Consider the following 24,244-nt stretch of genomic DNA (forward strand, 5'->3'; position numbering starts at 1 on the left):
TTTACGTTCCGCTGCTGCCAAGAAGCTCTGGTTTGAGACCGCGTTTTCACTTACTTGCAACGCAAACGGAGAAAGCGATTTTTGACAGTCTCTCGAGAGACTGCGCTAGGTGTTTAGGGATAGACTTTGTCAGGTCCCCCTGGGATGGTGGCCTCTCAAATAGTTTGTGATTCCTCTAGAAGTTTATACAGTAGAAGCCTGCTTCGTGGCTTAAATCCAAGCTAAGGAAACGAGTTAGAGGTCTGATGCAGAACTGCGAATTCAATGAAGGGGAACACTACAGTACATTGCACTGTATGTGTGAGGAAAGCTGCCCCCTTCAGTCCCTTGTCGACCGAACAGAGGACTGTAAAGGATACCGCCAAGAAACTTAAGGATGCTGGTTGGAATCCAGCTCCAAAGAAGCCCCTTTGGGTGTTATGTCATCAAAAAGTAAGAACAGTGAATCTCCCTTTGATCAAAAGCGCAACAGAGCTGTTTTCTGTGGAGCAGGTTTCAGACCCGTAGACCTGTTTTATTTGTAGGGCAGGGCGCATTCCCAAACGCGAATCTCCTGTTTTAGAAATGCTTTGGGCGGCGTGAAGTGAAAATAAGAAGTGGGCTCCAGATGCACATGGAAGCAATCAAGTGTTTCATCCGAGCTGTTTCAAAGACTGCCCAAGAGCTTTCCTTTCACAGAGGCGCAACGATTAATGATGTGGGTGCACCCTTCAATGCGCCTTACGACTCTAGGGAGTGATTGAGACGATTCGTAGCGTGTGCTCATTTCTCTCTATTCCCCGTGTTGCAGTGGTAGGATGACGTAAATTACTGTTTCGACATGTAACGGCATTATAATCAAGTGCAGGAGCTGAGCCACGGCGCCCCAGGAGTGTTGTCCTTTTGCAGCCACTTAGGCACACCTTTAGAAAAACATTTTGTTAACAGGCATTCTGCCTCAGCCTAAACACCTATAGCTTGCAAAGCGCATGCTATTAGACAGGCACCTCTGCAAGACCTTAAGAGTCTCTTAAACTAGTGATAGTAAGGTGTTCCCAATGGGCGATGTTCGGCTTTCAAATCATCTCTCCGTGGAAGCGCCGAGATGCAGCTGTTTAAGGCTTAGAAGCAGCTGACTGTTTCACTACCTAGCTGATCACTGTCAGTCAGGGAGCTCAGAGGTGAAAAGCCTGTCTGAGAGACAATTCGCCGTCGATCAGTTCAATATGTTCCGTACCAGCTCGGCGCATCCGAGATCATCTTGGTAGCCGTGTAGCTCATATGAGTGAGAGCGTGTGTGTGTACCACCGTGATTGGATGCCGGCCCTTCTCAGGTCACAGTAAACCTTCTGCTCAAAAAAAGTGAGGTAAAACCTCACTCTGCACAGTAAAACCTCAAAAAAGTGAGGTTTTTTTTAATCTCTGACCAAGGGAAACGTTTCATTTTTTCAAAGAAATTTTTGTTAAATAATGAAGTCATAGTTCTATGGGATTCAATCATAGACCGTGTGACATGGAAGTCAGGAACCTAACCCACAGCGCCAACAGCACAGTCACATGCTGAATGCTGAAAAAGCACTACAGAAACATTATCGACAGACAATGTACAGTGTGTACTATTCTTGTGTTGCGGTACATGAATATAATTATATCGTTATTAATTTCTAATTTATAACTTTATAAATTTACTTTATAAATTTATTAACGTTATTAATTAATTTCACGACGCACAGACAGGGCGCGGGGAGCCGCCGCCTGCAAACACAGCTCCAGGCAGGACTCCACTCCGCAGGAGCCGCAGAAAAGAGGAGATGGGCAGAGACCTGAGCTGCTGTTGCTGCAGACGCTGTCTTTTCTGCACTCGGGGTAGGAGTGAATGTTGAGTTGCCCTTAGAAATGAAGCAGAGCACTTCAACGGCACGGGTGTGTGTGTGTGCGTGCGCCTGGTGAGTCTGGGAGACAGATCGAACCTGGGCTAAAAGAGAGGGGGCTTAGCCCTCTTCCATTTGCTACTTCAAAGTTGTACAACCCATTTGTATCTGCTAGGCGGCGCAGTCGTCGTGCACAAAGAACGCTTTGAAAAGCGTCAAAGGCAAGTCATTCCGAGTTGGTCGTTTGTGTTTTCCGTTCAGACGCGAAAAGCTGAAATGATCTCTCGGCTCCTCGGTTGTCATTTCTGCTCCGTAATGGAATCACAGCACGCGTCGCCTTCCAGCACGCTGGGTCGGGACACGATGCCGGGGGTCGGAGCGTGCGCTGTCTTCCTCGTTAGTATAGTGGCAAGTATCCCTGCCTGTCATGCAGGAGACCGGGGTTCGATTTCTCCGACGGGGAGTAGCTTTTCTTTTACCTCCTTAGAGAAAGAACTGCCTTTCACTTCTCTGTTTTCTTTCACAGCGTCGTGCACCTTTTCATTGCTCTCGCTTTCAGAGCCTCCGCACGGCACACGACTCGACATCAGGAAGCACATTGAAGTGAAAGCAGGGAGCGCTGCGACATGCACTGTGCAGATCCCGCCACACTAAGAGGTGAGTGGGTCTGTTCGATGCACAAAGAACGCTTTGATAAGCGTCAAAGGCAAGTCATTCCGAGTTGGTCGTTTGTGTTTTCCGTTCAGACGCGAAATGCTGAAATGATCTCTCGGCTCCTCGGTTGTCATTTCTGGTCCGTAAAGGAATCACAGCACGCGTCGGCTTCCAGCACGGTGGGTCAGGACGCAATGCCGGGGGTCGGAGAGAGCGATGTCTTCCTCGTTAGTATAGGACCTGTCACGCGGGAGACCGGGGTACATCAGGACGCGCATTGAAGTTAAAGCAGGATGCGCTGCGACATGCACTGCGCAGATCCCGCCACACTAAGAGGTGAGTGGGTCTGTTCGATCACAGCGCTAGGCGAATCCCCAATCCCCTTTTGTGCGTGGCGACAGAAAAAGTCTGGTCTGTTTCCGCCCGGATTCGAACCGGGGACCTTTCGCGTGTGTAGCGAACGTGATAACCACTACACTACGGAAACTGTGGTAAGATGTGCCCAGCGGCCCAGCGCTGAGCTTCGCTAATGCGATTCAGCTGCTTCCAGTGCCTTTATTGGAGTGCGCTGATGGACCGTGCTCTCTCTCCAGAGACCAGCACGCCTGTCATGGACGGAGCAGGAAAGGCGGCGTCACATTCTACAGCCCTCTCCACGCAATCGACGAAATCGGGCTACTGAAGTGGAGAAAATCGCCTCTCCAGAAAGTGCAAATATCATCTTGGAGAGTATAAATCCTATTGCCGAAGGTCAGCCCTGTCTACCAGAGTGACCCTCCCACCTCCTGCAGCGATGGTCAGCTCTTCTCACACGCGAGAAGTTTCGGCTGGAAACAAGCGCCCCCTCTTCTCGCACGTTTTGCACGTTGAGCGGCTCCTTCATACACAGTGCTGATCTTTTGGAAAGCAGGAGGCAAAATTGACACGTTCCCATACCAGGAGTCGAACCCGGGCCGCCTGGGTGAAAACCAGGAATCCTAACCGCTAGACGATATGGGAGTGCACAACCCTGCTGTTCAGGGCATCATGCAAGCAAACTACATAAATATGAGAAAACACACAAGAGAGTTGTCACTCAGAGTGTCGAAGGGTCGATGTATACTGGGGCTCAGTTGAAATGCAACGTCAGGACTTTCCCGAATTATGTCACACGAAGAGAGCACAGCCTTTTCCGCCCTGCCACGTGTGTATCGGTAACTCGCCGTGATCGTATAGTGGTCAGTACTTTGCGTTGTGGCCGCAACAACCCCGGTTCGAATCCGGGTCACGGCAGAATAGGGGCGTCTGCTTTTACTACTTGCACGAATGAAGGCAAAAAAAAGCCAATTGATGTGAACGAACGGTGCTTTACAGAGGAGTACTGCCTGACTGGATCGTTGATGAACGACAGAGACCACTCCGACCTCTTCTCGGGGTTCTTCAATGACTTACTAAGGATATTCTTCACATTCGCCCATGCAGGGGAAGCCAGTTACACCAAAGCAAACGCAGGAAAGTGCAATTCAAGCAGAGACCAGGAGGGACTTGTTTACACCGAGAGTGGTCGGAGAATGGAACAATGCGCCCAGCCCTGTTGCTGGAGCCGATTCTTGATTAGATCTTGGGCTCACTAAGAAGCCCCCGCTGGATGCTAATCTTTCTGTTGTTCTTGCAGGTCCTGCGCTGCTTTTGAGCCGACAGAGCTCGTCCTGATCTGTCGGCACAGCCCAATTGCAAATGATCGGCTCCGCATACAGAAGGAACGTGCGTTTGGTACAAGAGTGCATGAAGGCAGCGGAAATACATTGGGAACAAATGACCGGTCGCTCAATACCTCTGTGAAGTACAGGAGCGTGCAAAACGAGGCTGTTTCCGCCCGGTCTCGAACCAGGGACCTTTTGCGTGTTAGGCGAACGTGATAGCCGCTACACTACGGAAACCTGCAGGGACCGCTGCTGGTGTCTCACTTGCGTTTCGGGCTGAGAAAGGGAAGCGTCACTTTAGGCAGGGGGCGCTGGAGAGAGGAACAAAGGGCTCGATGAAACAAAATGCCGAAACCCGGGATCGAGCCAGGGACCTTTAGAACATACTCTCACGAATCGTTAGAATACGTGCGTTTGATCATCAATTGCGTAACAACCACATTCGTTCGACTTGAGCCATCAAGCTCATAGTTTTCAAATCTTGAAAGCTGTCATTGAGCACATCATAGTGTGCAGTACGCCCCGTAACTTGCGTACTTCAACAGAAAGAAGAGCAGACAGCTCCATAAATATGCGAGGCGCAGAGAGTGCAAGGCGAGCCGCACACGTTTCGGTGGCTGAGAGAGGGCAGTTTTTGCTTCTGCATTTCCCAAGTAAGGACGCCTGACAACAAGCGATCGCGGTGCTCATTTACGACATAGTGGTGATGAGTTTTCAGTACGTGTTCTTTTGAACGAGCAATGAGGTTGCTGCCTTGGACAGCTGACTGCACGCTCTCATTGTGCCACGTGATGAGTATTCACCAGGCTCGTTCAGTCATTAGTCACATTCCATCGTTTGCCATAAGCAGATGCTGCAAGGTGATGTGGATATCAGTTCCCAGTCTTGTGGACGAGGACAAAAAGAGCACACAAGGGCTCATCCGCGAGTTGAACCCAGGACCTCCCACACCCTAAGCGAGAATCATATCCCTAAACCAATGAGCCACGGCGGCACTTGCCATTTTATTCTGTCAACGAGCTTGAGGACGGGGGAGAGGCATCATTCGCTCGTCCAGTCAGACCTTCATCAATAAGTCAAGAAAGCCGCAATTACACGACTGCCTTGCAGACGAAGGGCAGTGAACTGCACCCGGTAAGAGGGGAACAAGCGGCACTAGGCGACACTGAGGCATGAGCCCCAGTGAGGGGGGTTAGCTTGCATGGTACAGCGCTCGCTTTGCACGCGAGAGGTAGCGGGATCATTTCCCACGTCCTCCAGGTGTGTGCTTAGAGCTTGATGTGCCGAAAGGTGTCCTTTAGCCTGTGGTCACGCCTTCTATGGAGAGCGTCATGCAGCTGTCAATCATTTCGCAGCCACGCCCCCTCTTCATCTTCTCTCTGCCTTAAGCGTCTCCGCCACTCTCTCTTGACATTTCATGTCAGCATGTCAGAAGTCCGAGTGACGTTTTTAATGGCTGAGTGAGGGCACGATGCTGAAGCAGAGAGGCCACTTCAGCCAGAGAGACTTGTGCTAGGTGAGATCTGAAAAACGGACTCGCAACAGAAACAGACCAAAAAAGTATCGGTGAGATCAAAAGGCAAATGCAACATCCAGCAGAGGGCGTCTAAAGATTAGGGAACGGGCGACTGAAATCCATATGAGGCAAACTTTCCGGCTGTGTACTGCAGCTGGCCTCGTAGGCGTAGTTGGTAGCGCGTCAGTCTCATCGTCTGAAGGTCCTGAGTTTGATCCTCACACGGGGCAGGGCTGCTTCCTCTCTTGCTCTTTTCAAACACTTGCGGCAACTGTTCGCTCATAACCACGTCTGGAATGCGTGACCTTTACACGGGGGAGAAGCAACGCCGCATCCCTTTTCTAAAGAACATTCACATTCAGAAATAAGTCAAGAAATTTGCCATTACTTTAGCTCGCACTGCTGTCAGCCTGCCCATGTTGCCAAAGAAAGATTCATTCGGCGTCAACATGACAGAACAGCGATCACTTGAAAACACTGTTCCACACTCCGTAAGCAAGAACTTCAGTGTTTGCAGTCACCCGATATGCCGATAGTCAAAGGAGCACAAAACACGAAGCGTCAAAAGACAAGATGAGTTGATGGAAAGAGCGTTGAATTGATGAGCACAAAAGTTCAGCTCGTACAATAGGCAACGAAGGTCCCGGCGTCATCATCGCACTTGAAAGGACTGCCTTGCAGACTAAGGGCAGTGGGAGGTTGCTGTTTTGAGATGGAGGCATTGGGATGGTGGGCCGAGATCTATTCTTCTTAAGGAATTCTTCATCGTGAAAGATCGGTCCACAGGTCATCCAAAGAACTTACAAATTTTTGGGACTCAGGGAATCACGTGCTTCCGGAAGGGAGTGAAGTGCTCAAACACATGACATGCCCCCTTGATCTCACATGCACAATTCTGCTGCAACATGCACAGCTACCGTCCACACCAGGCAGTGGGGCTTCAGCAGAATTTGCTACGCTACCTGCAATTACATATCCAGCTGCACACATATACATGGCCCCTCTGTCCTTTTCAGGATCTCAAAAAAAAGCATAGCGTGGTTTTCCTGCAACCCGATTGACCGCATCTCCCTCAGAATGTGCCCCGTTGCATTCATTGCTGAAGCAGGATGGAGGCTAACGGACATGCCAGAACAGTTAGGCTCAGCGATCTCTCCAAAATATTGTGGTTGTAGTGGAAGAAATATGGTTTAAATTGTACCTTGGTATTTCAAACTCTCTCTAGAATGTTATCCATTTCTATTTTATTTTGACAGGAACTGGCTAATGACACTAGATGAAAAGAGAAGAAAGAAAACACAACGTTTCGGCCGTGGAGCCTTCTTCAGGTGTGAGGGCTCCACGGCTGAAATGTTGTGTTTTCTTTCTTCTCTTTTAAGCATGGAATAGACCTATTACTTGTTCCTTTGCAGCCTACGCATGCTGACACAGCTCCCCACCTGAACTGCTAATGATGCCTGGTAGTTTGTGGTACTTGGGTATTGTCTTATGTTTGCTCAAACTGCATATGTGTGATTGCATATTTTTGGGTATTTTCATATGTCAATATTTAATTCACTGACATTCCTGTATGCTTGGAAGAAAGGTAGATTGGATTTGGAACAGGACGCCTGCCCATATTTGTTGATCATTGTTGGGCTGGAAAAACAGCCACAAAAACAGTCATAAAAAGTGTATGAAAAAAGCTCTCTCCAATATTTCCCTTCTCTTCGCCATGGTTACACTGCCCGTTCTTTCCGTCTTTTGTCCTTCTACAAAGATTCCAGGGCTCTTTTTCCACCATCTTCTTCTTCTTCTTCTTCTTCTTTTTCACAGCCTTAGTCCCAGACTGTCCTGGGGTCAGCTGCTTTGGTTGCTCTTCTCCATTTGTCTCTGTCGAGCACATCTTCCTCACTCACTTCACATACCTCCATATCTTTTCTCACACAATCTATCCATCTCTTTCTAGGCCTGCCTCTTCCTCTGTTACCTTCCACCTCAAATTCCATTACGCTCTTTGTTACTTCCTCAACGTCCCTCCTCATGATATGTCCATACCACCGTAACCTCGCCTCTCGCATCTTCTCAACCACATTCACCACCCTACATCGTCTACGGATTTCTTCATTTCTGATCTTATCCTTCATTGAAATCTGCAGAATCCATCTCAACATCCTCATTTCAGTTCTTCTCATCAAGTTCTCTTCCCTCTTTCCAACTGCCAAGCATTCAGCTCCATATAGTAGTACAGGTCTAATCACAGTCTTGTACATTTTGCACTTTAACTTTCTGGGAATTTTCCTGTCACAGATTATTCCAGTTATCTCTCTCCACTTGTTCCATCCAGCTTTCACTCTTTGTTTTACTGCCTCCAGTGTTTCTCCTCCCTTTACCAGTTTTGATCCAAGGTATTTAAAGTCATCAACTTGTTTCAGTTTTCCTCCATTTGTCTCCTCAACATTGGTCATAGTATCTCCTCTTCTCTCCATTACCATTATTTCAGATTTTTCTGCATTCATTTTCAGTCCACCTTTTTCCAGACTCCTCTGCCATTTGAACACTTTCTCCTGTAGTTCTACTTCTGAGTCTGCCATCAGTGCCACATCATCAGCAAAGATGAGTTCCCAAGGCACTTCTGTTCTTACCTCCTCTGTCAGTGTGTCAATAATGTTTATGAAAAGGAAAGGACTTAGTGCTGATCCTTGGTGTACTCCAACTGTGATTTCAAACTCTTTTGTCTCTCTCTGTTGTGTTATCATCTTCGTAGTTGCATCTCTATAGGTTGCTTGAACTAACTTCACCATGCTTTCTGGTACTCCTTTCTTCCTCAAGCACCAATAAACCACCTCTCTGGGCACACGGTCATATGCCTTCTCCAAGTCCAGAAAGGCCACATACAGCTTTTTCCCTTTCTCTAGTGTCTTCTCCCGTAACTGTCTCATCACAAAAATGGCATCTGTTGTGCTTTTCCCCACTGAGAATCCAAATTGTGAGTTGTGGATCCTGATTATCTTCCTGAGTCTCTTGTCCAGAATTTTTTCCAGGATTTTCAATCCATGTTCCAGAAGTTTTATTCCTCTATAGTTTTTACACTCCATTGGGTCTCCTTTCTCCTTGTAGATGGTAACCATACTGCTTTTTGTCCATTCTTCTGGAATTCTCTCTTCCTTTGCAATATTGTTTAGCAATCTCGTCAGCCACTGAATCCCCTCTTTTTCCACCATAATATCAGAATTTTTTTTTTCTCTTTTAAAGGCTGTAGGTGGGGTGTGATGGACTGTACCACTATCATAGAAGATTTTTTCAGGACACATCGCAGTTCCATAGTAGAATTTATCAATAGTAGAATTCCATAGGACATTATTTACCAACATATTACCCAGTGTGAGACTCTGCCAGTAAACCTCAGAGCATTGAGTTCTCCACTGATAAAGATGGCTGTCTGAAGTCATGAAATCCACTGCTGGGATGCCTGAGAGACATTAATTGAATCTTGGCTGGAATTAGGCTTTCTATTAGTGTTGATCTTTGGGAATTATGTGGTAAAAAGGGAAAACTCCTTTACTTTAGTCACTTTGAATGTTCAAATGTACAGAACCTGCAAAACTAAGCAATGAAAAAAATCCATCACCACTCTCATGATAGCATAACTCATAGTCTCTGCTGTTGTGTAACAATACACACTTTCAATTTTCTTATCGCCTGTCTCCAGAGAGAATGTTGTTAGTGCTGATGACCTTGAATTAGACCTTGTTGACTCTGTAAAACAATCTTCCTCTGCTTAGATTTTCACTCAGATTGATTTTGTTCTCAGATTATTCCTGGCAGGACTGAGTTTCTAGGAAATGAAAAGTGAAAGAAAAAGTACAGAAGATCAGCCCTTGAATATACAACATTGTGCAGTGAGATTGTTAAATGTATTAGCTGCTATCCTGTGCTAGAGCCTGTCGTGGTAAGCAGTGGATGACAGGATCTAGCACAGATACTAATGAAACACTGTTAATGAAAGATAAAACACTTGAGTCTTATTTTAGTTTTCCATTTCCCTTTCATTTGTGATGTACTGTACAACAGGCCACAGAACATGCACAAAAACAGATATGCACACATTCACACCAGGCAATGACAGTCTGCCCAGTCAGAATCTGAGCTGAGGTATCAGAATTCTGAATTCCCTGAATTCTGTCATGGATCATCCACAATAAGGGCAATATTTGAACACGAGGATCCCCAGGAGAGAGCCTAGTAACATAAATCTTGGAGCAAAAGCAGATGATTAACTTCATAGTTTGTGTGGTTGAGCCAAAGTTGAGCATGAGGATATGTGAGTCACCATTCTTAGAAATGGATCCAACTTCAGACAGGCGTCAAAAGTAAGAGTATACAGTGCTGGGGCAATGACACTTCAATGATCAGAAGGATAACAAGAGTTTTAATGCATTGAAATTGATTTTCTGGTGATGCACACTGTCATGGAACTATTAATTTTTTAAGGATCACTTACTGACGTCAGACAGCTGCCAATTCTCCAGACTGGAAGGATGAACAGTTTATCCCCCTAGGTACCATATTTCCATATTTCGAAGCATTGGAATAATACATGTCATACAGCAACATAAAAACAGGAAGACAAATATCACAGCCCCTATAATCGGTGTTAGTAACTTAAAAGAAAAACATTCCCCCTGGCCCAAACAGTGATTCTAACCAGGAGAGAAAAGCCGGTGTATCTTTTATGCCTCTCTCTTTATTCACCTTGTCTTTTAGTTCTTTCAAATGCTGAATAGCGAGCGTAAGATTTCCGTAATCATAGTCATTAGCTGGAATATATGTACAACAGGAGTCTCCTACTAAAGCATAGACTCCTCCAGATGCTGCATTTTGAAGGTCCAGCACGAACCTGTTCTGAAGTGCCATTAATCGAACTCCCCTTAATTCTTGTTTGATAGCGTCTAAGCCTTCTAACGTGATATTAATAAAAGAGTACATTTCATAAAAAGTTGCATGGGTGAGGCTATAGAATGAGGCATTAAAGCACATATATAACAAGATGCATTAAATTTCTTTAACTTTACAGTATGATTTATAAATTTATACCACAAATTACTCATATCCCCCTCATTATCAGTTTCATTCAGCCAGTTTGTATACAAAGAGGCTTCGTGTTTAGATTCTTCCTCTTTTGGGGTGGTGACAGGCTTCTACATAAAAAGGAAAAAGGCTGTGCACATCAGTCCCAAGCAGGTTATCCCCATCTGTCCTTGTGGAGACATCACTCCTGTGCTTTGCTCAGTTCGTTTGTGACCTTTTTACAGTGGGAAGCATGAATCCAGGGCACCATTTCTGTGACCTTCACAGCAGTGGCAGTGGTCAGCAGCACCTGGTACAGCCCCCTCCACCTGAGTGAACACCATTTCTTTTTCCTGAAGTCTTTCACCAGAATCCAGTCTCCTTATTCACTCATTAGTTCTTACAGCACAGGTAAATCCCTGTGGGCTGGAGCCCAGCATAATCCTAGGCTTTTTTGGTCAACATTGGTCAACAGATTGGTCAACAACTGGGTAATAACTCTTAGAAAAATCTACACATTGTTCCCCTGCCTCAGCTGTGACGTTTTGCAGAACAATTCTAGCTGAAGTTGTAAAATTTCTCTTTGTTCCGTTCCTGCAAAACATCTTATTATGAACAAATAAACCACAATAATCATTTGCATCTAGGGGAATCACTCCCAAGGGTAACCCCCCTTAAAACTATATTGTTCTACCCATCAGGTTCTGCCACTAGATAAGAGAACCTTTCCCATGAAATCATTTTTTGACCTTCATGATCCCTTCAGGGCGTACAATTAGCACAGAAGCAGCAGCTTTAGTCCACATCTTTTTCAAACAGGATATTAACGATATGATCATAACGAATAATACCAGACCCACAAATATGTATTGAACCAGAGACCCTCTCCATGTTCCTAGCACAGACTGTAGCCATGCACCAATGCCCCAATCATCTGGATTGAAGGATTTACGAAGAAAATTATTTTTGCAGTAATTAATTTATTATATTTACTATATTTATTATACACGTGTAAATTAATTACTGCGAAAATAATTTACTTCGTACACTGTGCAGAGAGCCGTATACTCCTAGTTGCGGCACACACGATACATACAGTAAAAAGCCTCAGGCACTGTGTTAGATGTGTTTTCGACGTTATATATGCGTTTATTAATGTCGTCGATTTTACGGTTGCAATTCGACGTTGATTATACGTCGAGGCGACGTATATATACGTATAGCCGTATTTTCGCCGTGAATATACGTATATTCGACGAATCAATGCCCACTGGGTAAACTCTTGAGCAAACTCTGAACCAGCTCTAAGGAAACTAATCCGATTAGACGTTACTTTGACTCATCTTTTTACGCTCAGTGCTGGATTGCTCAAACTCCAGCTAGGGTTAGGGTTAGCATTCCCACGCTACTTAGACACTTTGTTTACGCTCAGTGCTGGATTTTGGGAACTTCAGGACGAGTGGGAATTTTCTCCTATCTGTCAATTCTGTTTTGTTTTGGAGACTCTTGGCTGCCTATGTTGTACAGTGCAGCGTGAAGGAAACATTTTCCAAAACTGTGTCAGCTCAAAAGTTAACACTTAAGCAAGTGTTCTCATAACTTTAGGAGGTTTCGTGAAAATGCTACAGGCGTGCCAAAATCGTTTTTTTAAATTCAAGGTGACTTTACCGCGGTTTTCATTTTCAGATTGTGAATCAAAAAAGGCATTTAATTAAACACACGATTGCGATTTTAATCAATTACTGTATTGATTGAAAGATACATTCTGTACAGATACAGTACAGTCACATTCTCCTGTCGTCCAGTGGTGTAAAATGAATTAGCAGGTGCTTGAGATAACATCCCACTGAGTGGAATGTTCTCATTTGTTCTCAAGTGTAAAAAGAGGTGATAATTCTTAATAATTCCGTGTCGCATTAACTAACCTCTTCAGTTTATTCCGCCAGACAGTACATTAATATAATTATATCATTATTAAGTTGTTTAGATACGCAATTCCATATTATATTCCCTGTTAATCAAATTCTAAAAGTATGCATTTGTTAGATAACAAGCGAATTCACAGAAAAGGTTAAAATACTATCACTTTTCACAAAGTATATAATCCTAATATGGTCAGAAGGAGCACGTAAAAATGTTTCCCAAATAACAACATGTAAGACTTTAATGCTTAAAATGTTTAGGGAGAAATGGAATACTGGTGTGTATTTTTTTCTTTAAACTACCAAAACCAGCAATATACAGTACAGTTTACATACATTAATATGTTTATATTCCTAAATTAAAATCGTTTATGAGCATGTGAAAGGCATGGTGAATTGGAGATTCTCAAGATTTACATTGTATGATTGGAAATGAATGCGTGATCGGATCAACTAAATGCTGTGGTGTTACTTTTTGTCAATGAAAAAATAAACTCTTTTCGTTTACAAAGACGGTTACAAAGAATGTGGACCAGGGTAATACTTTGAGCTTACAGCTTGTCCAAGGTCATTCATTATTAATACTCTTAGTAATATCTTCAGTAAAGACTTTGATGCATAAAATATTCCTGCATAATTAAAATATTTATGATAAAGGTGGTAGGTTGTGTTCTTTTGTCCAACAGAACAATCTTGCTTTTATAAAATATACCGCCTTTTTAATGTTTAATGATTAACATGCTGTAATACACTGTTTAAATTTAAAAGTCTAAAGAGTATACACCTTAAATTCTTAATTGAATAAAGATTGTCCCTCAGCAGTGATCAGGATTCAAAACTGACGTTTTCTGGTGACAGCTCAAATGCTGTACAGGAGAGGTTAACCTTTATTAGCTCCACCTGGCGATTTTACAAGGTGATTCCGGATACTATTAACATAATCTAATTTGCGTCCGGTATGATGCGGTATACTGCGACACTCCCACCGTGTTATACCGCAGCATACCCCGCTTGTTTTGAATGGCTGCATATGTATATAGACTCTATATATACATTTGGTGCATGCCACAATTTTGGATGGTGGTGGAGGAATAGGGATTTTCTCAACACGGCAGGGACTCCAGTTAAGAATGCTGGGTTTATCTCTGAACTATTAGAAGCTTTGCAGCTACTGACTGAAGTAGCTGTGGTAATGTGTAAATCACATAATAAAGAAATGTTTCCAGTAACTCGAGGGAACAACTTTGCAGATGCAACTGTCAGGTGAGCAATACTTGTAGAACAGTAGTCTGAGACCTCTGTGAAGCAGAGAAATGGACATGGTTAGAAAAGATTATGGGGCTGCAGGATGATGGGGTGTGGAGCTGACAGCACACCAGACGCCCTGCATGCCCTCACAGCCTAATGCCCTTTATAGCCCGACAAATGCACTCTGTTGGACACCCAGGTGGGAGTCAAATGGTGTGCCGGTTACCCAAAACTGGGTGAGAACCGGGTTTGAAGCAGTAACCACTTATGTGGTATCTAATGTGGATGTAATGTTTATCAAAGGAACTCAACTACAGTTCAGGTGCGGGTGCAACAGCTCAAAAGGCCTGCTCCTGAGGAACCTTTCAAACCTGGGAAATTGAAAATTGTAAAGGGAAACCTGGGCTCTTATAATCTGTTTTCCCGGTGGGTTGCTGCCACTGCCTCTGTGTCTACCAAACACTTGATAACAGAGATAAGCCCTCGGTGGGCACTGCCCTGCCCCTTGTATTATGATCAAGGAACACACTTCACAGGGAAGGTGTGTCAGGCTGTGGCTGCATTGTTCGGAGTGAGATGGACTGAGATCACCCTCAGTCTGCTGGAACAGTGGAATGAAGGAACAGATCTCTGAAAGATCGACTAGACATCAGACTGAAGGAACGCCATGGGATGCGGGCTGGATCAAACAGAACTGTGTAACAGCCTGTTTGATATCATCACGGGCCAATCAATGAAACTTCCTGGGGGGACGAATTTAGCTGGACGAATGGATTGTTGAATTTGCTAATTCTCTATTGTAGTATTGTAGGTTGCTAGGACTTAGCAAAGCACTATGATGAAGAAAAATATATATCATAATTATAATCCAGATGATTGGGGCATTGGTGCATGGCTACAGTCTGTGCTAGGAACATTGAGAGGGTCTCTGGTTCAATACATATTTGTGGGTCTGGTATTATTCGTTATGATCATATCGTTAATATCCTGTTTGAAAAACATGTGGACTAAAGCTGCTGCTTCTGTGCTAATTGTACGCCCTGAAGGGATCATGAAGGTCAAAAAATGATTTCATGGGAAAGGTTCTCTTATCTAGTGGCAGAACCTGATGGGTAGAACAATATAGCTTTAAGGGGGGTTACCCTTGGGAGTGATTCCCCTAGATGCAAATGATTATTGTGGTTTGTTTGTTCATAATAAGATGTTTTGCAGGAACGGAACAAAGAGAAATTTTACAACTTCAGCTAGAATTGTTCTGCAAAACGTCACAGCTGAGGCAGGGGAACAATGTGTAGATTTTTCTAAGAGTTATTACCCAGTTGTTGACCAATCTGTTGACCAATGTTGACCAAAAAAGCCTAAGATTATGCTGGGCTCCAGCCCACAGGGATTTACCTGTGCTGTAAGAACTAATGAGTGAATAAGGAGACTGGATTCTGGTGAAAGACTTCAGGAAAAAGAAATGGTGTTCACTCAGGTGGAGGGGGCTGTACCAGGTGCTGCTGACCACTGCCACTGCTGTGAAGGTCACAGAAATGGTGCCCTGGATTCATGCTTCCCACTGTAAAAAGGTCACAAACGAACTGAGCAAAGCGCAGGAGTGATGTCTCCACAAGGACAGATGGGGATAACCTGCTTGGGACTGATGTGCACAGCCCTTTTCCTTTTTATGTAGAAGCCTGTCACCACCCCAAAAGAGGAAGAATCTAAACACGAAGCCTCTTTGTATACAAACTGGCTGAATGAAACTGATAATGAGGGGGATATGAGTAATTTGTGGTATAAATTTATAAATCATACTGTAAAGTTAAAGAAATTTAATGCATCTTGTTATATATGTGCTTTAATGCCTCATTCTACAGCCTCACCCATGCGACTTTTTATGAAATGTACTCTTTTATTAATATCACGTTAGAAGGCTTAGACGCTATCAAACAAGAATTAAGGGGAGTTAGATTAATGGCACTTCAGAACAGGTTCGTGCTGGACCTTCAAAATGCAGCATCTGGAGGAGTCTATGCTTTAGTAGGAGACTCCTGTTGTACATATATTCCAGCTAATGACTATGATTACGGAAATCTTACGCTCGCTATTCAGCATTTGAAAGAACTAAAAGACAAGGTGAATAAAGAGAGAGGCATAAAAGATACACCGGCTTTTCTCTCCTGGTTAGAATCACTGTTTGGGCCAGGGGGAATGTTTTTCTTTTAAGTTACTAACACCGATTATAGGGGCTGTGATACTTGTCTTCCTGTTTTTATGTTGCTGTATGACATGTATTATTCCAATGCTTCGAAATATGGAAATATGGTACCTAGGGGGATAAACTGTTCATCCTTCCAGTCTGGAGAATTGGCAGCTGTCTGACGTCAGTAAGTGATCCTTAAAAAATTAATAGTTCCATGACAGTGTGCATCACCAGAAAATCAATTTCAATGCATTAAAACTCTTGTTATCCTTCTGATCATTGAAGTGTCATTGCCCCAGCACTGTATACTCTTACTTTTGACGCCTGTCTGAAGTTGGATCCATTTCTAAGAATGGTGACTCACATATCCTCATGCTCAACTTTGGCTCAACCACACAAACTATGAAGTTAATCATCTGCTTTTGCTCCAAGATTTATGTTACTAGGCTCTCTCCTGGGGATCCTCGTGTTCAAACATTGCCCTTATTGTGGATGATCCATGACAGAATTCAGGGAATTCAGAATTCTGATACCTCAGCTCAGATTCTGACTGGGCAGACTGTCATTGCCTGGTGTGAATGTGTGCATATCTGTTTTTGTGCATGTTCTGTGGCCTGTTGTACAGTACATCACAAATGAAAGGGAAATGGAAAACTAAAATAAGACTCAAGTGTTTTATCTTTCATTAACAGTGTTTCATTAGTATCTGTGCTAGATCCTGTCATCCACTGCTTACCACGACAGGCTCTAGCACAGGATAGCAGCTAATACATTTAACAATCTCACTGCACAATGTTGTATATTCAAGGGCTGATCTTCTGTACTTTTTCTTTCACTTTTCATTTCCTAGAAACTCAGTCCTGCCAGGAATAATCTGAGAACAAAATCAATCTGAGTGAAAATCTAAGCAGAGGAAGATTGTTTTACAGAGTCAACAAGGTCTAATTCAAGGTCATCAGCACTAACAACATTCTCTCTGGAGACAGGCGATAAGAAAATTGAAAGTGTGTATTGTTACACAACAGCAGAGACTATGAGTTATGCTATCATGAGAGTGGTGATGGATTTTTTTCATTGCTTAGTTTTACAGGTTCTGTACATTTGAACATTCAAAGTGACTAAAGTAAAGGAGTTTTCCCTTTTTACCACATAATTCCCAAAGATCAACACTAATAGAAAGACTAATTCCAGCCAAGATTCAATTACTGTCTCTCAGGCATCCCAGCAGTGGATTTCATGACTTCAGACAGCCATCTTTATCAGTGGAGAACTCAATGCTCTGAGGTTTACTGGCAGAGTCTCACACTGGGTAATACGTTGGTAAATAATGTCCTATGGAATTCTACTATTGATAAATTCTACTATGGAACTGCGATGTGTCCTGAAAAAATCTTCTATGATAGTGGTACAGTCCATCACACCCCACCTACAGCCTTTAAAAGAGAAAAAAACAAATTCTGATATTATGGTGGAAAAAGAGCCCTGGAATCTTTGTAGAAGGACAAAAGACGGAAAGAACGGGCAGTGTAACCATGGCGAAGAGAAGGGAAATATTGGAGAGAGCTTTTTTCATACACTTTTTATCATTGTTTTTCCAGCCCAACAATGATCAACAAATATGGGCAGGCGTCCTGTGCCAAATCCAATCTACCTTTCTTCCAAGCATACAGGAATGTCAGTGAATTAAATATTGACATATGAAAATTCCCAAAAATATGCAATCACACATATGCAGTTTGAGCAAACATAAGACAATACCCAAGTACCACAAACTACCAGGCATCATTAGCAGTTCAGGTGGGGAGCTGTGTCAGCATGCGTAGGCTGCAAAGGAACAAGTAATAGGTCTATTCCATGCTTAAAAGAGAAGAAAGAAAACACAACATTTCAGCCGTGGAGCCCTCACACCTGAAGAAGGCTCCACGGCCGAAACGTTGTGTTTTCTTTCTTCTCTTTTCATCCAGTGTCATTAGCCAGTTCCTGTCAAAATAAAATAGAAATGGATAACATTCTAGAGAGAGTTTGAAATACCAAGGTACAATTTAAACCATATTTCTTCCACTACAACCACAATATTTTGGAGAGATCGCTGAGCCTAACTGTTCTGGCATGCCCGTTAGCCTCCGTCCTGCTTCAGCAATGAATGCAACGGGGCACATTCTGAGGGAGATGCGGTCAATCAGGTTGCAGGAAAACCACGCTATGCTTTTTTTTGAGATCCTGAAAAGGACAGAGGGGCCATGTATATGTGTGCAGCTGGATATGTAATTGCAGGTGGCGTTGCAAATTCTGCTGAAGCCCCACTGCCTGGTGTGGACGGTAGCTGTGCATGTTGCAGCAGAATTGTGCATGTGAGATCAAGGGGGCATGTCATGTGTTTGAGCACTTCACTCCCTTCCGGAAGCACGTGATTCCTTGAGTCCCAAAAATTTGTAAGTTCTTTGGATGACCTGTGGACCGATCTTTCACGATGAAGAATTCCTTAAGAAGAATAGATCTCGGCCCACCATCCCAATGCCTCCATCTCAAAACAGCAACCTCCCACTGCCCTTAGTCTGCAAGGCAGTCCTTTCAAGTGCGATGATGACGCCGGGACCTTCGTTGCCTATTGTACGAGCTGAACTTTTGTGCTCATCAATTCAACGCTCTTTCCATCAACTCATCTTGTCTTTGACGCTTCGTGTTTTGTGCTCCTTTGACTATCGGCATATCGGGTGACTGCAAACACTGAAGTTCTTGCTTACGGAGTGTGGAACAGTGTTTTCAAGTGATCGCTGTTCTGTCATGTTGACGCCGAGTGAATCTTTCTTTGGCAACATGGGCAGGCTGACAGCAGCGCGAGCGAAAGTAATGGCAAATTTCTTGACTTATTTCTGAATGTGAATGTTCTTTAGAAAAGGGATGCGGCGTTGCTTCTCCCCCGTGTAAAGGTCACGCATTCCAGACGTGGTTATGAGCGAACAGTTGCCGCAAGTGTTTGAAAAGAGCAAGAGAGGAAGCAGCCCTGCCCCGTGTGAGGATCAAACTCAGGACCTTCAGATGATGAGACTGACGCGCTACCAACCACGCCAACGAGGCCAGCTGCAGTACACAGCCGGAAAGTTTGCCTCATGGATTTCAGTCGCCCGTTCCCTAATCTTTAGACGCCCTCTGCTGGATGTTGCATTTGCCTTTTGAGCTCACCGATACTTTTTTGGTCTGTTTCTGTTGCGAGTCTGTTTTTCAGATCTCACCTAGCACAAGTCTCTCTGGCTGAAGTGGCCTCTCTGCTTCAGCATCGTGCCCTCACTCAGCCATTAAAAACGTCACTCGGACTTCTGACATGCTGACATGAAATGTCAAGAGAGAGTGGCGGAGACGCTTAAGGCAGAGAGAAGATGAAGAGGGGGTGTGGCTGCGAAATGATTGACAGCTGCAATCAGCTTTAGATGGGGAAGTGTACTACTAGTAGCAGTGTAGAGCTCTCTGTGGTGGAGTTCAAGAGCATGTTCTATGGGCCAGTGGCGTAATGGATAACGCGCCTGACTTCGGATCAGAAGATTGTAGGTTCGAGTCCTACCTGGCTTGCGAGGCTTTTAAACCTCTCAGGTTCCTCGGTAACAGGTTGCCGTCATGTATATGAACTATAGAAAAGCATTTGCCACAACCCGTAAATTAGCACGCAAGTGTGGGCTAGTGAACACAGAACTGTATGGAGATCATCTCCAGTTCCGAGCTCAATTGCAATGAAAAAACATGCAGAACAGAACTGGAGAGCAGCTGAATTTGTGCTCAGTAGGGTGGGGAGGACTCAGCATTGCTATTGTTCTAATTGGCATGAAGTGCAGGGGATCTGAATCAGAACACGTCAGTTAGTTCGATCATTGCGTCAATATGTAGGCCACGTTAATATAGAATTATTACTTTGTCTGTCTCGTCTTTGTATATAGCTGAATGTCCCTGACAATTTCATGTTAGTTTTTAAGAACGACATTGGTGCTAATATATACATATATAGCATATAAGGAACACGTAAAAGTTTAGTCCATGCTGAAAAGATAAGAAAACCGCCACAACGTTTCATCTTGGAATAAATCTTTACTTGTTGTTTTGCAGCCTACCCATTCTGACCTAACTCCTCCCTTGAAATTCCCTAACAGATAAGGGTACGTAACGGCTCATGCGATGCTCAGTTGCAATTTGTCCCAAAACAAACAAGAACAGCAGCTGAGGGTTTGAGTTTGAACATGCACTGTATTAAAGCAGCTTTTATTTCCATTGATAAATGCTAGATATTCCTACAGAGATTCTCCAGGTGAGTAAGCGATTCCTGTTTCTGTTTCTATTTCTGTTTCATATATATATACAGTATATATATATATGTTACATGTGTCTCTGCAATAGTATAAATGTGTTATACGCTATCAGGGGCTGCTTTTTTGTGCACCTCATCTACATCAAGGGTTTTTTTTTTCATTTATGTTTGTGGACCTTCACCATTTGAGGAAGTGAGTTAGATAATAAAGTTACAGGTATGGTGAGCAATGACTGACAAAGGCACGTACTGCGTATTCCTTACAGAAGTGTAAGCAATTTGTTCTAAAAAACACCGGCTAAAGTCCAAAATAATTTGCAATCTTATTACTTAAACAGAATTAACATCAATAAACTGTAAGGTGCTGGTACATGCGAGTAGATTTGATCTTCTATTAAACAAAAATGCAATTACAGCTCTAAAAAGGTCAACCTAGATTTCTGTAAAAGATCTGTTCAGGTCATCGCTGTTCCTCTGACCTTGTGAGTCTTTGGAATTTTAAAAGTGTATTTTGCTTGCCTTTCATGTGGTCTGTGTACAAGTCACTGTGGCGTATGCGGTTCTACACAGCCTTGCTATAGACGTGACGAGCCTCCGCTATGTTGCAATGGAGAACAGGTTCAGTACGGAGCTGCCGAGAAAATTCAGCTGGAAAGCTCGTTGCAGAAAAGCATCGGTATCTGTGTCCAGCGGCAAAGCGTCCTTCGTGGGTTCTGAAGAATCGATTTCACAGGCTGCGGGTCCAGGCGATTTAGAGTGTTAAAGGTCCCAGCGAAAACGAAACGAGGCTGGTCCTTTTACACGCACGCACGCAACCAAATGCAAAAGACGCCGTAGTCGGCAGGATTTGAACCTGCGCGGGGAGACCCCAACGGATTTCAAGTCCGTCACCTTAACCACTCGGCCACGACTACAGCGAGTGCCACGGCCGCTGCCTTCTTGCTACAATCGAACAGGGAGTGCGAGGCGGCGGCGGCAGCGGAGGCAACTTTTTTCAAGATCGCTCTCCGTTTAAGGAACCTTTTACGCCATACGTGCAAGCACACACACACACACCTCAGAGGACTTAAGGGTGGCTTCAAGTTGGAATGATAAAGTCTCCCCGTTCAGACATGAAAACAGAACGTTCTTAGACAGAAAGCAATCAACAACGGAGACATGTGGACGACGATTTTAGTCACTGCACTTTGAATAGCATTTTTGCTCCAGTTACAGGAGATGCACCAATGGCCCTTGACCTACGCTCTACCAATGCCTTGAACATTCAAACAAAACAGCCCTCAAGTCCTGCGGTTTAATATAACGCTGTTACGTGTCGAGGCAGTATTTGACTCTGTCCTACCGTTGAGACACGGGGCGTATATGGAAACAAACACATGCTACGGATCGTCTCTAATCGGTCCCTACAGTTGGAAGGCTCCTTGAAGCGTGCACCCCCATCATTCATCTTTGCGCATCTGTGAAAGATAGACTCTTGAGCAATGTTTGAGCCAGCTCTAAGGCAACTAGTGCTATTGGACAGAGACCTCTGGAAGATCCTAAGAGTCTCTTAACACCACTTCCAGCAGCAAGCTTAATTGTTCGCTGGAGGTCTCCCACCCAGGTACTGACCAGGCAAAGAATCACCACTACATTGAATGAGGAAGTTAATCCTGAAATCCAATTACATATCTCAAGGTAAGACAAATCCATAAGAACATGTCTTAGTATTACTTCGTTTACATTAGTATGGCACTGAGTTGGAGCTCCTCTTTAAGCTGTGGTTTAGTTTTGCATTCATGTGTTTCTAGAGCAGTTATTTATGGGGGTGGGTGGGTCTTTCACAGAGGCTCAGGACAAATCCCCCGCCTGAAAGTCTAATGTGTGTGTTCAGACAGTCACAGGTCAAGAGCCAGGCAGGAGGACAATGGACAGAAGAGCCAACGAACTAAAAATAAAAGAACAGATATGAAAAAGCCACCATCTTTTTCTTTTTGACATTTTCTGACTTTCATGCAAGCCAGGACAAAGTTGCTCATAGCTACTTGTGGATTCAAATACTCTATCGAGTGCTTTGATGAGTTTTTGCAATTTGATTGTCGTCCTGTCAGCCTGTTTCTGTTTTTTTTTTTCAATCTAGGGATGGAAAGTATGAGGGAAATGATGGAGCAATCAATAACCGCTCCGGAAAAATGGCAGAAAGAAATGGTCCGTCACTAAGGACATTTGTGAAGCAGAGGAGTGACATCACCACAAAGGCGACACATTCTGCTGATGGTTTTGGTGAATAATGATTGAGGCGCGTTAAGAGAAAGGCAGCTGTGTCAGCATGCGTAGGCTGCAAAGGATCAAGCAAAGGTTTACTCCATGCTGAAAAGAGAAGAAAAGAAGCACAACGTTTCGACTGTGGAGCCTTCTGCGCCATCTTCTTTAGCGGTGATGATGTTCACATTGGAAAAAATGAGACATGCGTCCCTGGGTGGGCTTGAACCCCCAACCTTTCGGTTAACAGCCTAACGCGCGAACCGATTGCGCCACAGAGACTGACGGCCGCTTGTACTCCCTACATTTGCAGGTTTATGGTCAAAGAAAACAATCACTTGCGCTTCTTGCAGCCGGCAATCTTTTTCCACTGACAACCAAGAAATGGATTTCATCTTTCACAAGCTGTATGGATTTCTTCAAAAACAAGTTATTCCAGAAAGGAAATGAATTCTTGCATTAAACTGAACCAAGCTGTACATGTTTGTCTGAAATGAGACATTCGGCACAACAAGACACGGAGAGAGGCACCGCTGGTATTCAGACCCAGGATCGCCTGCTGACTAGGCGGGCACTTTAAGCCACTAGGGAACAGCGCCAGCGGAGCACCGCGCTTTTACAGACACTTGGACACATCTGCGTTCGGTGTGCACTTAACCTGCTCTCTGAGCCCGTTGCCTCCGTCCCATTTAATAGCAGAACTGATGCCAAGAGAAATGATGAGAAATGGCATTTATCGGGCACTTTTCATGTCCAAGGAGCTCAATGCCCTTGACACCTCCCCAAGGTGCTGTGCATTCTTTGGCGACACCATTTTTTCTTTTGTTTAATTTCTATACTTATTGATAGAATAAAAACGATATGTCATGTACTGTAAGGGAAATGTCTCTTTTCATGGGGAAAGCTAGCACCAGCAAATGTTGTGTTTAGAAGAAGTGATTTAACATGACACGTGACCTAATTTACCGGAGCAAAAGCTCACCCAGCAAGCCCTGCTTTACTTCTACAGGAGAGAAGTACTGTAGAGTCTGCAAGATGTTCAGCTGGGTAGCTACGTCAGCATGCCTCGGCTGCAAAGGAACAAGTAATAGGTTTATTGCATGCTGAAAAGAGAAGAACGGAAACACAGCGTTTCGACTGTGAGGTCTTCTCACACCTGAAGAAGTCTCACACCTGTAAAAGGCTCCATGGTTTTCTTTCTTCTCTTTTCAACATGGAATACACCTATTGTCTGCAAGATGTGACAATTTCATGGTGTTTTGGAAGAAAACCTTTTTTCTTTGAATTCAAAATCAATCAGAATTTCAGCACGACACATCAACACTTTTTCTGTTTTAAGGAGATGATATTTTAAACCTGATAAAAATAGTAGGAAACACAAGTTTCTTGCTGTGAAAATTGCATGCAGAACAGAACTGGAGAGCAGCTGAATTTGTGCTCAGTAGGGTGGGGAGGACTCAGCATTGCTATTGTTCTAATTATTATGAACTGCAGGGGATCTGAATCAGAACATGTCAGTTAGTTTGATCATTGCGTCAATATGTAGGCCACGTTAATATAGAATTATTACTTTGTCTGTCTCTTCTTTGTATATAGCTGA

The 24,244-nt window shown here is 44.0% G+C and overlaps 7 non-coding genes across 7 annotated transcripts; 2 read left to right on the forward strand and 5 right to left on the reverse strand.

Annotated features, from left to right (window-relative positions):
* Positions 1-2,918: 2,918 nt before the first annotated feature.
* Positions 2,919-2,991, reverse strand: trnav-cac (transfer RNA valine (anticodon CAC)). Its single transcript has one exon. It is a non-coding gene; the product is annotated as a tRNA-Val (tRNA).
* Positions 2,992-3,431: 440 nt separating this feature from the next.
* On the reverse strand, positions 3,432-3,503 carry trnae-uuc (transfer RNA glutamic acid (anticodon UUC)). Its single transcript has one exon. It is a non-coding gene; the product is annotated as a tRNA-Glu (tRNA).
* A 201-nt stretch (positions 3,504-3,704) lies between these two features.
* On the forward strand, positions 3,705-3,776 carry trnah-gug (transfer RNA histidin (anticodon GUG)). The gene has a single exon. It is a non-coding gene; the product is annotated as a tRNA-His (tRNA).
* Positions 3,777-4,350: 574 nt separating this feature from the next.
* trnav-aac (transfer RNA valine (anticodon AAC)) lies at positions 4,351-4,423 on the reverse strand. The gene has a single exon. It is a non-coding gene; the product is annotated as a tRNA-Val (tRNA).
* A 14,691-nt stretch (positions 4,424-19,114) lies between these two features.
* Positions 19,115-19,187, reverse strand: trnam-cau (transfer RNA methionine (anticodon CAU)). Its single transcript has one exon. It is a non-coding gene; the product is annotated as a tRNA-Met (tRNA).
* A 416-nt stretch (positions 19,188-19,603) lies between these two features.
* On the forward strand, positions 19,604-19,676 carry trnar-ucg (transfer RNA arginine (anticodon UCG)). The gene has a single exon. It is a non-coding gene; the product is annotated as a tRNA-Arg (tRNA).
* A 1,559-nt stretch (positions 19,677-21,235) lies between these two features.
* On the reverse strand, positions 21,236-21,317 carry trnas-uga (transfer RNA serine (anticodon UGA)). The gene has a single exon. It is a non-coding gene; the product is annotated as a tRNA-Ser (tRNA).
* Between the last annotated feature and the right edge of the window lie 2,927 nt (positions 21,318-24,244).

The sequence above is a fragment of the Lepisosteus oculatus genome, unplaced genomic scaffold (genome assembly GCF_040954835.1).
Source record: "Lepisosteus oculatus isolate fLepOcu1 unplaced genomic scaffold, fLepOcu1.hap2 HAP2_SCAFFOLD_99, whole genome shotgun sequence".
In the NCBI taxonomy this organism is placed as follows: Eukaryota; Metazoa; Chordata; class Actinopteri; order Semionotiformes; family Lepisosteidae; genus Lepisosteus; species Lepisosteus oculatus.